This window comes from Sitophilus oryzae, unplaced genomic scaffold (genome assembly GCF_002938485.1).
Source record: "Sitophilus oryzae breed Bouriz unplaced genomic scaffold, Soryzae_2.0 scaffold_130_pilon_pilon, whole genome shotgun sequence".
NCBI lineage: Eukaryota > Metazoa > Arthropoda > Insecta > Coleoptera > Curculionidae > Sitophilus > Sitophilus oryzae.
The window spans coordinates 1,157,766-1,174,725 of NW_022145960.1; the positions used below are offsets into that span (position 1 = coordinate 1,157,766).

General features: G+C 32.0%; 1 protein-coding gene and 1 long non-coding RNA gene across 2 annotated transcripts in view; one reads left to right on the forward strand and one right to left on the reverse strand.

The window, feature by feature from the left end:
* LOC115874974 overlaps positions 1-5,863 on the reverse strand; it is a 239,486-nt gene extending 233,623 nt beyond the window's left edge. Inside the window, exon 1 of the long non-coding RNA XR_004048949.1 lies at positions 5,846-5,863. This is a non-coding gene — a long non-coding RNA (uncharacterized LOC115874974). The remainder of the gene's footprint in view (positions 1-5,845) is intronic.
* The window catches only part of LOC115874969 (prestin-like), a 69,551-nt gene that overhangs the window by 1,260 nt on the left and 51,331 nt on the right, over positions 1-16,960 (forward strand). The window lies entirely within an intron of this gene.

Genomic DNA, 16,960 nt, shown 5'->3' on the forward strand with positions numbered 1-16,960 from the left:
ATATTTGGATGAAAATTGGTGACTAGGAGCTTTTTAACATGAGAAAGTTAAACAAATAATAAATAAATAAATAAATCTTTATTAACTACGTGTTTATACAATGTATAATTGTAGCAGGTCAGAGTAAATAATAAACAGATAAGAATTCATAAAAGTACTAAAAGTTAGAAAAAAAAACAATACACGAAGGCAAAGTGTGTTACATTAAATACATACAAGACAAACAACAATTTAAGAATTAATTATTAATATTGACTTACTTACTTCAAAAAATATTTGGAAAAAATCGAAATAAAAATGAAACTTCTACACCCTGTATCTCCAAAACTAAGCAATTTCGGACATACATTTATACGAACTTTTTTACTTATTTTTAAGTGCAGATTATGCTGCTAAAGTTTCCGGAATACAGTTCGGACCACCCTAGTATTGTGTTCTAGTGGACCGATTTTGATGAATTTTTAAACAATTTGTAGCTAAATTATTTGACTTTTAATATCACTTTCTAAATTAAAAATGAAAGTTGTCATCAGTCAATTATACGAGGAAAAATAAAACGTTGATATTTTTGCATTTTTAATTGAAAATGTAAGACTTTTTTCAAATTTAGTTAAGTTGGCTTATTGATGTAAATTCTAAGTTATTATCTATGTTTTTTTTTCTTCTTCGCTTGTGTTCATGTTAATTTTGTCGTGACTGATAACTTCATAGTTTTATATTATTTTCACTTAAAACTCAATGTTTTGTCGTTTTTAGTTTTGATGTTTTGGTTTGGCATTATTCATCGTCATTGTATTTATTTAAGCTGTAGGTATGTCTAAGTTTCTTTTATTTCCTTTTTCCAGTCTATCATTATTTTTTAACAACAGTAGTTTTTCAGACGTGTATTTCTAATAAAATTTATGACAATTTTTACAATAACTTAGCATTATAAATAGTACATTGCGGAAATTTTAATAATGGTGTTATTACTTTTAATGTAATCCAAAGATATTTTCGATAAAAATATTTTTTTATTGTGAATTTTAAGAAACTCCTCATGGCTTTGCAAGACTTTGTTAAAAATTATATATTCAAATAAAACTATATTAGTTATTTCATCTTTTGGAAGCCCAAGACTGCCTTTAGTAAGGTTTTTTATAATTGAATTTTGTTCAATATCAGTGTTGCCTGAAAATGTTAAATTATTTTTAGGGACATTAATGACTGAATCTCAAGTTTCTTTTCGCCTTCATATAAATGTCGAACACAAATACTGTACTGACTCCCGGCTAACTGTCTATATTTTCCAAACCTATTTTCAAGAGGATCAGTTTGCAAGTGCTCTAGTAAAACATACCTCATATTTTACTCATTAAAACAATATTTTATTACTTCAAGCTCAACCTGTTACTCAACTCAAGTTAATAACTTTAATATTGAACACAGATAAAAGTTAGAAATTAAGAATTTTTTTATTATTTTCATCGCATTTTAAAGAATTTAGTAAATAACAAGCATGACTAATAATTTGATCAGTATTACTATCAGGGTTCGAAAAACTATATGTTACCCTTAAAAACTACATAAACTACATTACATGTAGTTAATCGATGTAGAGGGTGTAGTTTATGTAACTTTCAAATATGAAAGGTTTGAGATGAGGTAAAAGATAAGTAAAAGCTTTAGAAAATACATATAAATATATTTGAGAAAACAGAAGAAATATAGCTTTAAATATAATATTCACATCTTATTATTTAGACATTATAAGGCATTGTACCTTTTAAATTGTATAATTGCACACACTTATAATCACTTTATAGTTTAAACACCTCTTTTTACAGATTTATAATTTTTTTCACCCTTCTATTATCGATTATAATTACCACGTCCGCACACCTACCGATAAATCGATGACTGTCAACTGCGGGAATACCACTCCGCTACGCGCCACGACAGGCGCCGCGCCGCCAGGCGACGCCGCGTCGTCACCCCGGAGCAGGGGGCGTGATATATCGATAAAATACATAATATATACTATAAAAACTATCTATTTTATTATTGTTTTTGTCTCATATTATACATTATTGTGAACTTAAAATATTCCTTTATTAAATTTGATTTATAAAAAGTGAGAGATAAACATTTATTGACTGGTATGATTGATTTTTTCCGTATTCTATTAAAACTATTTTTATATATTATAATATTTTTAAAAACTCGGAAAAGACATTTTAAAACTTCGAAATATATCTGGCGAGTGAAAAAAGATCCACAATTTGAACTTTTATCGGGTAATTATCAACGCTGCTAAATAGAGTTGAGCCTACAGTTGGTGACGTCACGAGATTTTTACGTCACAGCTGTCCGGCCTTGTTATTACGGTGGTTACGACACTATCCGTTCCGTTCCCCTCCGTTCCATATCCTTTCCTTCCATGCATTTTTTTGACGGACGGACTGAAGCGTATCGGAAACAGCGTTGTAAAGTTCTTACATTTGCACCACATTTCGCTGATATTTATTTATTTTTTCACCTCTTAATTAAATCTATTACCTTTTTCAAATGATACAAATTTTTAAAATAAAACTTTCGTAATGATATAAATTGTACAATTAAAAAGTATGGAACTGATACGGAACGGAAGCTTACGTATAGCGTCAATACAATAAAAAATACGGAACGGGTATGGAATGGATTATAGTGAGAAACAACCTATCATCTACTATCTTTTCCTTACGCATCACAGGCCCAAGGTATGCTAGTTTCCCCACTTTCACACTATGTATAATTTCCAATTTCTTTTGCATTCTTTGGATCACGGTGTTGTTTGCGACATGGTAAGTGCATGAAATCCTGAGCATGCGGCGATAACACCACATTTCAAAGGCTGCATATCGGAGCGTGAAGAATACACTTTAGAGCATGTGTTCTTATAGTAATATGTATAGGCTAAATTTTTTACATTTAGGATGTGTTTGATAAACATTTAAAGAGGAAAACGACGATATTATCACGCGACATGTTTCCTTGCTGTGGAATTGTTATGTTTATTTCGCCAGGGCCGGATTATATTTTCGGTTAATTTGGAGATATACTGTAAGGTTGAGATATTTTAAAAAGTTTAGAATATCAATAGCAGCGATAAAAATATCTGCAAATTTACGTCTATATACCATTTTTCAGAAATAATCAAGAATATAAGTCAGAAAACCGTTACTTTTTAACTATTTTTCTTAGATTTTTTAAAAATCAAATTTTCTGTATGAACGCCTAGGGAGCTTATATTTAAAAAGTTAATATCTAACTGAAATGGTTATATTGGAATATAAGGGTAGTAGGTACTAAATAATATATAAAACAATATCTAGCTTATCATAATAATATGTGTTTATATTATGCACTTTGTTCTGATGATTATAAAAATAAATAATGTGCACTATATCAACATCCAATAAGAATTAGAAAATATATATACCGGGTGCGTCTCAAAAGTGGCTCACGCCTATAATATTTTTATTTCTTCAGATAAGAAACGAGATTTGGTATGTACTAATATGACATAAATTAGGATTGATTGACGTATTCAACTTTTTTCGGTCACTTCCTGTTTCACCGGAAATGACAACTTTTGATTTTTAAATGACATTCTTGGTATTTTTTTACTTCATTTGATAAAAAATGACATCCTGAATAGAATGACATAGCATATGTCAAATTTAGACATTTTGAATTAAAAAATATTAGCGTTTTAAATTTTAATTTAGACTGCCATGACCATCAATGTAACGACAATTTGGCTAGAAATACCAAGTGTTTGGTACCTTTTAAGGAATATTTGTTTTTATTAATTTATTTTTGATTTTGTGTAGAAGTAATAGCGACATATATAAAATGCTAATGTTTATGTTTGTCGTCTCTACTGAAGTAACGACTTGCTCTAGAAAGTTGCTTTTTTTACTAAAAGATAGCTAATTGGATCTTCTAAAAACTGTCGTCGTCGGATTTTTTGTTTTTCATTTAATTAAACAAAAAATAAAAAGTATTTTTTTTCCTGATGTCGTGGCGCGGATGCGCCAGGCTTCAACTAGTAAGTAAAAAAATGCCAAAAGAAGTATGTTAATGACCCACCCTCGTTTCATTTAAAAAAATTGAGATATAATTAAATTTATGACAAGAATATTTTCCAGTGAAAATGCAAATAAGGAGGTGCGAACACAAATTAAAAAGGACAAAAATGAATTCTGGGAGCGGAAATGTAATCAAATAAATACGTACATAGGAGGAGCTCGTACGACTGAAGTATGGAGAACAATAAAAAATATGAAGAAAAACACTAACGAAAAATCATTTTCTCTTATAAGTATAGAGGATTGCAAAGAATACTACACGCAATTATTAACAGAAAATCGACAAGACTTCATGAACAACGCGAATAATGTATATAGAGATATCACAGAACATAAGAACTCAACACCTATTACAACGGAAAAAATAGAGGAAGCGGTTAAAGAAATGAAAAAAGGAAGAGCACCCAGACCCGGAGATATTGTAATTGAAATGATCAAGTGTGGGGGGATAACATTATATGAGAGAATTAAAGGCTTATTTAATAATTGTTTATAACAGAGAAAGACACCGAGTGAGTGGAAAACTGGATATATTTCATCTCTGCATAAGAAAGGAAACAAAAATGATCCAAATAATTACAGGAGGTTGTGCGTCACTGCTACTTTCTCGAGACTCTGGGGAAGAATTATACAAAGCAGAATAAGAGCTGATGTTGGAAACTCTATATCCGAAGATAAAAATGGCTTTACCCCAGGTCGGTCATGTACTGACAATTTATTTGTCATACAACAAATAGCAGAAAAAAAGATAAGAAAATATGAAGAAATACATATAACATTTGTGGATATAAAGAAAGCATATGATAATGTCCCGTGAAATAAGCTATGGATGGTATTATAAACTATTGGGGTTAGCCAACATCTTATAGAAGTTATCAAAGAACTGTACACCGATAACATCAGTTATATAAAATAAGGAAAGATACTCTCGGAACCCATATGTACAACGAAAGGTCTGAGACAAGGTTGTTGCGTATCCCCTCTTTTGTTTAATATTTACCTGGAGATAGATCTTAGGAGGTGGAAGAGATCATGTCAAGGAATGGGTATTCCAATTAATGAGGAACATCTTCTGACACTTAATTTTGCAGACGATCAAGCAGTATTCGCTCAAGATTCCTTTGACATGGAGTTTATGCTCAGGAGACTATATACTGAGTATCAGGAATGGGGTCTAGAAGTCAGTTTAGAAAAAAACAGAATACTTGGTATTAAATTCCGACGCCAAATTTGATATTCTAATTGACGACAAGGCAGAAATACAACAGGTAGACACATTCAAATATGTAGGAGCTATAGTTGATAAAAATGGAATCGGTGGGACAGAGATACGACAGAGAATTCAGAACGCGAGGAGAGTGGTAGGGGCACTCAACTCAATCTGGTAGGACAAACATGTTAATATAAAGAATAAAAAACATATTGGCCAAACAAGTAGAATCGGTCTTATGCTATGGGAGTGAGATATGGGCCCTAAGAGAAGAAGATAAACGGAGAGTATTGGCTGTAGAGATGGATTACTTACGTAGAAGCGCTAGAGTGTCCAGATTACAAAGAGTGAGAAACGAGGAAATCAGAAACAGAACATCGGCACAAGAAACAGTAATTCAACGAATAGAGAAAAGAGGTTTAAGATGGTTTGGTCATCTAATGAGGATGGAGGACACAAGATGGCCAAAACGTGTATTCAAATGGTCACCCACTGGAAGAAACAAAAGGGGACGCCCGCGTACATATTCGGAATTCGCCGACACATTAGCCGCTCGGCATAGTTCGGGTGCTGCGTAAATCGCCGACGTATTAGTCTAATACGTCGGCGATTTACGATGCGCTCAAAATATTGTTACTTTCTTCGGAAGTTTGTAAATCGGATTAATTTGATCTGCATCTATAATGAGTATTCGTAATTTTTTATGATCAATCATGATTATTGTATTGGTTTTCATTGTTTTCCAGTGATTAGCACATTTCGAGCAGATTGATAATTTAAAAACATGGGGATTTTAAGACATTACCAGCTGTACCTGATAAATAAATAGTCTCCAATAAACTGAGGTTGCAGATTACTGATAAAAACAGATTTTAGATAGTAGATGCTGCTTTTTGCAGAGATATTAAATAATAACAGTAATGTTATTAATGTATCATTAATATAAAATAAATAGTAATAGCTTTTGTACTACGCAAAAGTCTTATGCGCTTTCATTTCCAAACCATACGATTGAAAAAAATTGCGTCAGAGCTGGCATGGAAATAAAGATAGCTGTCATTTTGTATGTAAAATTATATAAGGAATGTCAATGATCGTCGTTTCCAAACCAACTAGACGCTGTTTTTTTCGATCATACGGTACTTGCGATAAGTCTTAAAACTTAACTTACTCTTTATTAAGGCTCCAATCATTCTATTATCGGCATGGAAGCTTAAAACTGCTTAGCGAGTAAATTTTAGTTTATTTTTATTTAATTATAGAACGGATAACTGCCTTGGTAAATGTTAGAAGAGAAATTTTTGATAGAGTTTCAAAAACATTTTCTGAGACTACGTCTAATAAGCATTTAGGAGGTTTTATCACTACCATTTTGATGGCAAACAAAAGAAAAATAGGGAAGCGAGCCGCAAAAAAACTTCACGAAATATAGACTGTCCAGTAAAATCATTAGTAACTATCAAACAATTTCTTCCAGACACAAAATTAAAAAAATATGGGATTGGAAGGTAATAAATCCAAAAAATAAAAATATGTCTTAATTTTTTTCTATTATATATTTTTTTGCTAATATGTTTTTCTTAGACTTAAGTTGCTTATTAATTTCTATAAACAGAGTAATCCACCATCATTTCACCATTAATATTTATCTAACAGAAAGTATTTTTTTTTAAGTTAACAAAATTTTAGTTAGAATTTTATATTAAAAATGACAAATTAAAAATTGCTTCATAAATTTTTTGAAAATCATATTGCTTACACCGCCACCGTAAAGTTTAATTTTAGTATTAAAGAAAATTTCTGTTCAAGTCTGTTTCGTATAATTTTCTAACAGTTCTCGATTTACCATAACCTATACTGTAATGCAATATGCAGACAACAGTATTTCGTTTTCGTAAATCACCGACGTATAAGGGTTGGAATTAGTCTAATACGTCGGTACTTTAGCAACCGTCCATCGCTGTACCCGACCTAATCCGAGCGGCTAATGTGTCGGCGAATTACGAATATGCCGCCCGCGTCGCTCCTGGAACGATGAAATACGACAGGTGATGAGAGATCGGAATATCGAAGAAGATCTCGTGTACGACAGAGATGGCTGGCGATTGAAACTGGGAAGGCAACATTTAGTTGTATCATCTGTATAGTACAGTAACTGTATTTTTATAAGATTAATCCCATTATTTTCGTTTCTTCATCAGTATTTTTTTCTCCAGCTCCTGGGTTGCACACGGTGCCTCGTTGCATCGTTTGCTTCCTGGTTTTTTTGTGTTTTGGGATCGATTTCATCGCTTCCTGATGCCTTACCGTACTGATGAAGCCTGAAGGCAGTAACATCAGTGTACACTAGTGTAGGTGTAGTTGTGTGAGTGTGTGAGTGTGCGTGTCTGCACTGGTGTACACTGGTCTATACGGTTACGAGTTGTTGAGGGCTTGCCGACTAAATTTTTTCCTTCTGTTTTTATATATTCCCCTCGCTATTTCAATTTTTATTTTGTTTTGACCTCGGTTAAGGGTATTGCGGCGGGTTGCTGTTGGCTACCTCCGCGGCTGTTCTGGACGAAGCCCGCAATCCTGGGCGACTCTGGTTCTTGGCTGCAAATTGGGGCTTTAGGCTCCCGTTTGCTCCTTTTATTTTCCATCATTTATTTTCGTTTCTTCATCAGTACTTTTTTCTCCATCTCCTGGGTTGCACACGGTGCCTCGTTGCATCGTTTGCTTCGTGGTTTTTTTGTGTTTTGGATGGAGAAAATAAAAGGAGCAAATGGGAGCCTAAAGCCCCAATTTGCAGCCAAGAACCAGAGTCGCCCAGGATGTACCGGCCAGTACAAGACACGGAAATCATTACACTATCAGATATATTTTTCCAAGGCTCCTTGATTAAAAATAAATGTTGTTAGTGCATATCCCTGGCTCTCTAGATTGAAATTTAAAATACGATCTTTTAAGCGAGAATACAAAAGTTGGCATGTGTTATGTCATACCATTCAGACTGTCATTTTCTATTGAATAAAGTAAAGGAGGGTGCCATTTTGGGGACCGAAAACAATTTAATACGTCAATCAATCCTAATTTATGTCATATACTAACATACCAAATGTCGTTTTTTTTCTAAAAAAATAAAAGAGTAATAGGTGTAAGCCACTTTTGAGACGCACACGGTATATTCAATAGAAACAGACAGCTTAACGACCAAGCGCACATTGACCGATAACAGATAAACATTCTCATTGGATTACATTAAAATGTTCTCTATTCAGTTTGTTATTTACCATAATTTCTAATGTCATATTTCAGCTCGTTAAACTAAATGATTAAGCTTAATTAAATACATAGTTAAACTTCATTGTAAAAGATATCGTATAATACATTATATTATATGAAATGCAGTCTCTGTTACTGATATGATTTTTTTTCGTATTACAGTTTCACCGCAAATAACTGAAACTTTTGATTTTTTAATGGCACCCTCGGTATTTTGTTACTTTATTCGATAGAAAATGACACTCTGAATAGAGTGTCATCAACTTTTGACATTTTCGAATATGGTTTATTTTGAAATTGCTACATGTGATTCATAACGACAATTTGACTCGAAATACCAAGTGTGTGGTACCAAATTATTCGTAAAAAATACTTTTTCTAAATATGCTATAGAACAACCTTCATTTCATTTGAAAAAACTGAGATAGGATTCAATATACGATTTGGGCATCTTTTAACCGGTCAGGACAAGACACCAAGGCTCCTTGATTAAAAACTATGTGTAAGCAAGAGGTAAATAGCAGTCATAGCACTCTAGATTGGAATTTAAAATACAATTTAGTCTTAATCGAAAATGTCAAAAGTTTACATAAGATATGTCATTCTATTCAGATTGTAAATTTCGATCGAATAAAGTAAAAAACTACCAATGGAATCATTTAAAAATCAATAGTCGTAATCATTTCCTGTGAAACAGGAAGTGACCGAAAAGAATTGAATACGCCAATCAATCCTAATTTATATCATATTACTAACATACCAAATCTCGTTTTTTATCTGAGAAAATAAAAAAGTTATAGGGGGTGAGCCACTTTTGAGACGCACCCGGTATAGGCAGGTCTGAGGTACAGGTGTCGAGACGAATTGTAAATTATTTACCTAGCCTAATAAAAGGTACGTAATTACATACGAGTATATCAAAATCAACAGTACCAAACTAAATACATTTTTTTGTTTCGTAAAAAAACTAAATGTATTATGTGATGAAACCAATTAAGAACTTTGTTGCAAGCCAATCAGATGATGAAATATCTAACGAAATATTGTTTTTTATTGATGGAAATCGCAACAAAAATAATATTAAAATTAAACTTTGAAATAAAAATTATTTTTATTTACAACCACATATGTAATACTGACATTACTGACTTTTAAAAAATTTGAAAGTGTCAAATTAAGTATCTACATTTCTTCCCATAATTTCTTCCCTCTTCCATTTCCCTCACTCGGTTTTTATTATTTCTCACCTCATTTAATTAAGCAAACTATTATTGTAATATCTTTATTAAATACTTAGCTAACATCAATAAAAATAAACAAGAAGATTAACAATAATAATTGAAGATTTTAATACATTTATTTGTTGAAAAGTTTTGCCTAGTAAAAATGCTAGACTTCTTTGGCTTAAAACCTACATTCTGGCGTTTTAAAAAAGCGACAAGTTTGTGATATTTTGATACGTCAGTCTTTTCCCTTAATTCTTGCATTAGTCCGTATCATGCTGTACGTAGCCCAAAGAGTAGATAGCTTTTTCTGCCTTGCCATGTCGCTAAAATATGCCATCAAGACTGTCTCCGAAGCAATATTCTTAGCATTTCTTTCGGCATACTATTTTTCGTATACTTTCAATGCTATTTCATATCGCCTCCTACTTTTCTCTGGAAGTAAACTGGCGTCTGCTCTTTTTGCAGCTTCTGTAACTTCTGGTGGAGTACCAATATTAAAGTAGTCTTAATTATCAGAACTTTCCGACAACATTCTGTCTTTCTATGTTATATAAACTCCAAAAAGCGAACGAGAAATTCAGAACTGTCACTTAGTTCTTTGTTTTGCTGTTGAAGGTTTGCGCCATAACAACCACTGGTACCGGTAACTATAGATATGGAAATGCCAAAACAGAAAACGACAAATTTTCGCATATTTATTTTTTTTCAAAATAAAATACTGTCCCTATTTTTTAATTTATTATGTGGTTGTAAATAAAATACGAGGATGGTCTGAAAAGTTTCCGACCTCAACGTGAAGATGGCAGCACTCGTAGATAAAAGCTAGTGAATTTTCATTGTTCATCTGTTGACAGTTATTCACCAAAGTTTCAGCCATTTTGGATTTGCAGTTGTTATGTAACAGTCGTTTGAGTGAGTTAATGTCAGTGTTTTTGTGAAAATGGACAAAGTCGAGTATCGAGCTGTCATTAAATATCTGGTTTTGAAAGGCAATACGCCGACACAAATTAAACATGAGTTGGATTCTGTGTATGGGGACTCTGCACCATCATTTACCACAGTGAAATTTTGGGTAGCTGAATCTAAACGTAGCCGTAAGAGCTTGGGAGATGATGAACGTTCGGGACATCCAAAAACTGCAACTACCGACGATAACATGGCCAAAGTTCACCAAATGGTGTTAGACGACCGCCGAATTAAAGTGAGAGAGATAGCAGAGGTTATGAACATATCAAAAGAACGTGTTTGTCACATATTAAATCAAGATTTAGGCATGAGAAAGCTGTCCGCGCGTTGGGTGCCGCGTTTGCTCACGTTAGACCAAAAGCGTGTTCGTATGAACATTTCCAACGCTATGTTAGCGCAGTTTTGGCGCAATAAATCCGAGTTTTGGCATCAATTAATTACAGTAGATGAAACTTGGATACACCACTATACACCAGAAACAAAAATACAGTCCACACAGTAGACGGCAAAGGGAGAACGGGCTCCATAAAAAGCAAAAACTGTTATTTCGGCTGGGAAAGTGATGGCGACAAAAAGCAAAACCATCACAGGAGCATACTACGCATCATTACTTGACAAGCTAAAAGCAGAACTTACGGAAAACGGCCACATTTACAGAAAAAGAAAATCCTGTTTCACCACTATAAGATAACGCTCCGTCTCACACCTCAGCGGTTGCCATGGCGAAAATCCACGAATTACGGTTTGAACTGCTTGACCATCCGCATTACTCACCAGATCTAGCCCCTAGCGATTTCTTTTTGTTCCCTCATTTAAAAATTGCGCTCGGAGGACAGAGATTTTCGTCAAATGAAGAGGTCCTTCGTCACCACTATGTCCCACCTTCGTCAACCACTATTTCGCAGAGAAAAACGGCAAAAAAAAATTGGACGGGTTACAGAGATGGGAGCATCGCTGAGAAAAGTGTGTAGAGTTACAAGGGGACTATGTTGAAAAATAAAAAAAAATATTCAGAAAAAATGTCTTGTATCTTTGTTAGGTCGGAAACTTTTCAGACCACCCTCGTAGTATACAAACCTCGGAGGAAAATTTTCATTATTGTCTCGAGATTCAGTTAATCTCGACGCCATGCGTCTCGATTAACAATATCGATCTCTCGACAGTAATGAAACATTTCCCTCCTCAGTATGTAATATACTATTTCATATTTGCTAATTTACAAAGAAAACGTAATTAATTTTCTGTGTAAATGTCGAAATTATTTATAAGCAAATAAAATTAATTATGCAATTTCAAGTGATAAGCTGTGAATGATAATATATTTTTGAAAATTATATCGGACAAGTATTACGTCACTTCATTATCACTTTTATTTGTTTATTTAATTATGGATATCAAATAACTTACTGTCAAAAGATTTGATTATAGAAAAGTATACAGGGTAGTCCGAACTGTATTCCCGAAACTTCGGCAGCATATTCTGTAGATGAAAATAAGTAAAAAAGTTCGTATAAATGTATGTCCCAAAATGCTTAGTTTCCGAGATACTGGGTGTTGAAGTTTCATTTTTATTTTGATTTCTTCCAAATAATTTCTGAAGTGACATCAATATCTGGATGAAAATTGGTGTCTGGGAGTTTTTTAACATGAGAAATTTGATTTTGATGTCAATATGACTCCTACTTGTAGAGGGCGGCACCTATATATGTTTTAACTTATTTGAAGAGTAATAAGTTTTCATCCGTACCTGTATAAAACTACAGTGAATATCGGTTATAACGACATTGAACGGACCGCTTAATTTCGGTCGTTATAACCGGGCGTCGTTATAGAGAAAAAAGTAACAAAATAGGTTATATATTTTTATTACGAAAAAGTGATTATGTATATCTGTTCAAATTTTCAATAAAAATTATTTTAATTAAAAAGAATAGTTAAAAACATGAAATATTTTCAGATGTACATACATATAATATTATGTGAGTATGTACAGCTGGTTCCAAAAAAAATGAATACGACTCTTTACGCATTTTTTTCGAATATTTGAGCAGTGTGTATCTATTTTGACATGTTAAGGTTATTATGATTATTGAATAAAAGAACTTTGCTTTTGACAAACTGGCAAATAAATTTTTCAGAATATCAGCATGACATGAGTAGAGAAATGGGAGACTGGTATCCTAGAATATACTGCCCGAAACAATAAAAATATGTTTTAAATCGTATTTAATTTTATTGGAACCAGCTGTACATATATATGTATGTATATATATATATATATATATATATATATATATATATATATATATATATATATATATATATATATATATATATATATATATATGTATATATTATGTATGTATGTTACATACATAATATATACATATATATATATATATATGTATATATTACATGTACATATTATATATGTACAAATGTATATATTATATACATTTGTATACAAACATATGTATTAAACATTTAAATAAATGTTAATCATAAAACAGAACAACTCAAAAAAAAATGAATAAACTAAAAACTAAACTTTTTTTAAAAAGTCAGTCAATACAGATTGTTTTTGTATTTTCTTAGAACTTATGAACGCATTTTCAATCATATTTTCTAGGTGCACTAAAGTCGTATTTACAATATCTTCGTCAATCACCAGTTCCTCCTCCTCTTCATCACTTTTTTCATTCTCTTGCGGACCTTCCAAAATTTCTGAGTCGTTCAATTCATCCGTGGTTGTCAGAACCTCATCGACCTCTACAAAATTTTCCCAGTTTTCTTGGGTAGCAAAGTCAGCGATCGGTAATTCACTGACCCATTTTGCTAGAGGTAAGTTTTCATCTTCAGGGGGTCACTTTTGCTTTGAAGTTTAATCCACTCTGAAAGTGAATGATTTTCCTCTTCATCAGAACTCGCGTGATCGTCCGGCAGGGCGGTAAATCTGGCATGACCAAAACATCTTAAAATGGTCTGTTGGGAAACGTGATCCCAAGCTTGTGATATCAAACTAATGGCCTCCAAAATATTTAATTTGTAAAGATCATTAGAAGTCTCATATTTTTCTAGGAGTTTCATGAAGCGGGGATTTACCGTCTACAATAAAAGGAATTCCCCGAACTTCGGCACACAGTGGCTACAGTTCGTCGTTGCATACGTCATCGCTCGTTGTTATAACGGATTACTTGGACCAATTTAAGTTAAATTATTGGTCGCTATATAAGTGCGTCGTTATATGCGAAGTCGTTATAGGCAACACGTCTTCAATGCATTTAACATAGTCGGGACCTTAATATGTCGTCGCTATAACCGATATGTCGTAAAATCCAATATCGTTATAAGCGATATTCACTGTACTGAGTAAAAAAATATACAGGTACGACGTTCTTTACGTAAAAAGGGTCTCTTTGTAAAAATCGCTACGAGTTATGGTTCTCAAGATATTTGGAATCGAAATTATCAATACCTGTCGTCATTGACATAACCCCAGTAGCACACCAACATTGGTAAAATAATATATTTACATATTGACCCAATAAAGAAAAGGCGAGATTTTTTTAATGGTAAATTCTAGCATTCATATATTTATCCTTTGTTAAAAATCGATATTAATCCAATATGAGTATTTAATATTTATCCTATATTTGCTATATTTATAGACATAATGTGTTTTTTCAATAATGGTCCAACATAATTTACATATATTTTTTCATTTTGTTTTGCAAATCTTGGACCAATATTTAGTCTGTACATTGAATCTATGTACATACCACATAATCAAGATTCGGAATAGGAAACTCCCTGGAAACTTTTTATCGTCACTTGATATCAAAATATCAAGATAGTTCGAAAAGTCAATGCATTTTATGCAAGTTATTGTATGTTTGGAACATTATTTTCGAATGAGAATGATATATATATTATATAATATGTTTTAAAAATAAAAGAAATATAAAAAAATCTGCACTTCTTTGTAACCAATATGTTATATAGATTCGGGAAGTAAATATTAGGGAAATATTCAATAAAACGTTACATCAATAAAAACATAATATATTGCTATATAAAATAAAATAATGAAAAATAAACTGTTATCCTGATAATAAATAAAAAAACGAAGAATATTTTTATTTGTTTCAAAATAACCTCGAAAATAACTATATACAGGGTGGTACGAACTGTATTCCGGAAACTTCCGCAGCATATTCTGCAGATAAATATAAGTAAAAAAGTTCGTATAAATTATGTTCTAAAATGCATAGTTTCGGAGATACAGAGTGTAGAAGTTTCATTTTTATTTCGATTTTTTCCAAATAATTTCTAAAGTAACGTTAATATTTGGATGAAAATTGGTGGATGGATGTTAATTGACATGAAAAATTTGATTTTGATGTCAATATGACTCCCATTTATAGATGGCGCCACCTACATGTGTTTTAACTGTTTTGAAGAGTAATAACTTTTCGTCGGTACCTGTATAAAACTACTGAGTAAAATAATATACATTTACGATTTTTTTAACATAAAAAAGGTCTCTTGGTAAAAATACTTGGTAAAAATGCTACGAGTAATGGTTCTCGAGATATTTGGAATCGAAATTATCAATACCTGTCATCATTGACATAAATTAAACATGTTGACTAAATAGTTATTAGACTGAAATCATAAATTTGAAATCTTTTTGTGTCAAAAGTTCAAGAGAAACTGTTTAATCATCATTTTTTCGCAGAAAAACTTATGATTAATTTAAAAAAATAAAAATTTATTATTTCAGTCAAATAGCTATACTCAACGTGTACTTATTTTTTGTCAATAATGACATATATTGACTATTTCCATTCTAAATATCTTGAGAACGGTTGTTCGTAGCGATTTTTACCAAGAGATATTTTTTACATAAAAAGTCATGGAAATGCATATTTTTTGGTCAGTGGTTTTATACAGGTACGGTCGAGAAAAGTTATTATTCTTCAAAACAGTTAAAACACATGTAGGTGGCATCCCCTACAAATAGGAGTAATTTTGACTAGTGGTGGGAACTATCGAATGAATACTATCGAAACATTCGATAGTTGCAATTCATTCGAATAATTCGATAGTTAGTAAGAAAACATTAGTTGAAAACTATTCGAATAAAAATTATCGAATAGATCCGTCATCTGCCTTGAAATATTGTATTCTAGTAATTCGGCAGCAAAAACCATTCATTTATAAAATTCATTCATTTATGAAATTCATTTATACGTCAGGATCGATTATAATAAAATATTAACTGAATTTTAGTTGTCGCCCGGCGATGTGGGTTTCTTTCCGAGAAACCCGACAGCGGTCGGTGGCAATGCTATGAAAGAAGCCGGTATCTTTGATTTTTTAAGCAGTCAGACATAGATAAGGACACATTATTTTTTTATTGAGGTGCTACTATTTACTAGTAGTGGGAACTATCGAATGAATACTATCGAAACATTCGATAGTTGCAATTCATTCGAATAATTCGATAGCTAGTAAGAAAACATTCGTTGAAAACTATTCGAATAAAAATATCGAATAGATGCGTCATCTGCCTTGAAATATATTAATTCGGCAGCAAAAACCATTCATTTATAAAATTCATTCATTTGTAAAATTCATTTATTCGTCAGGATCGATTATAATAAAATATAAACTGGATTTTAGTTGTCGCCCGGCGACGTAGGTTTCTTTCCTAGAAATCCGACAGCGGTCGGTGGCAATGGTATGAAAAAAGCCGGCATCTTTGATTTTGAGTCAGATAAAGATAAGGACACATTATTTTTTTTATTGAGGTGCTAGTATTTACACAGAAAATATATTATGAACGGCGCTGTTGCCGTATATTCGTATTAGTTGGTATTAGCAAAGAATATTATTCTTTGGTATTATAGTTAGTTAGGGATAGTATGGCTATATATTTTGCATTTTTTTATTAATATTCTGTTGTTACACTGCAATAATACTTTATATTTTGGATGTAGGAAAATGATTTTTAATGTTTTTAAGCAAAACTGGTTTAATAAATAATAATAACAGTAATAATTTGTTATACCTATTAACACCAAAATTTAAAATCATTTAATATAAACATTTTTTTAAGTAGTAGAAAAATATAAACAACAAATTAGAAGTCAAAATTATTTATATTAGATCCTGTTTAA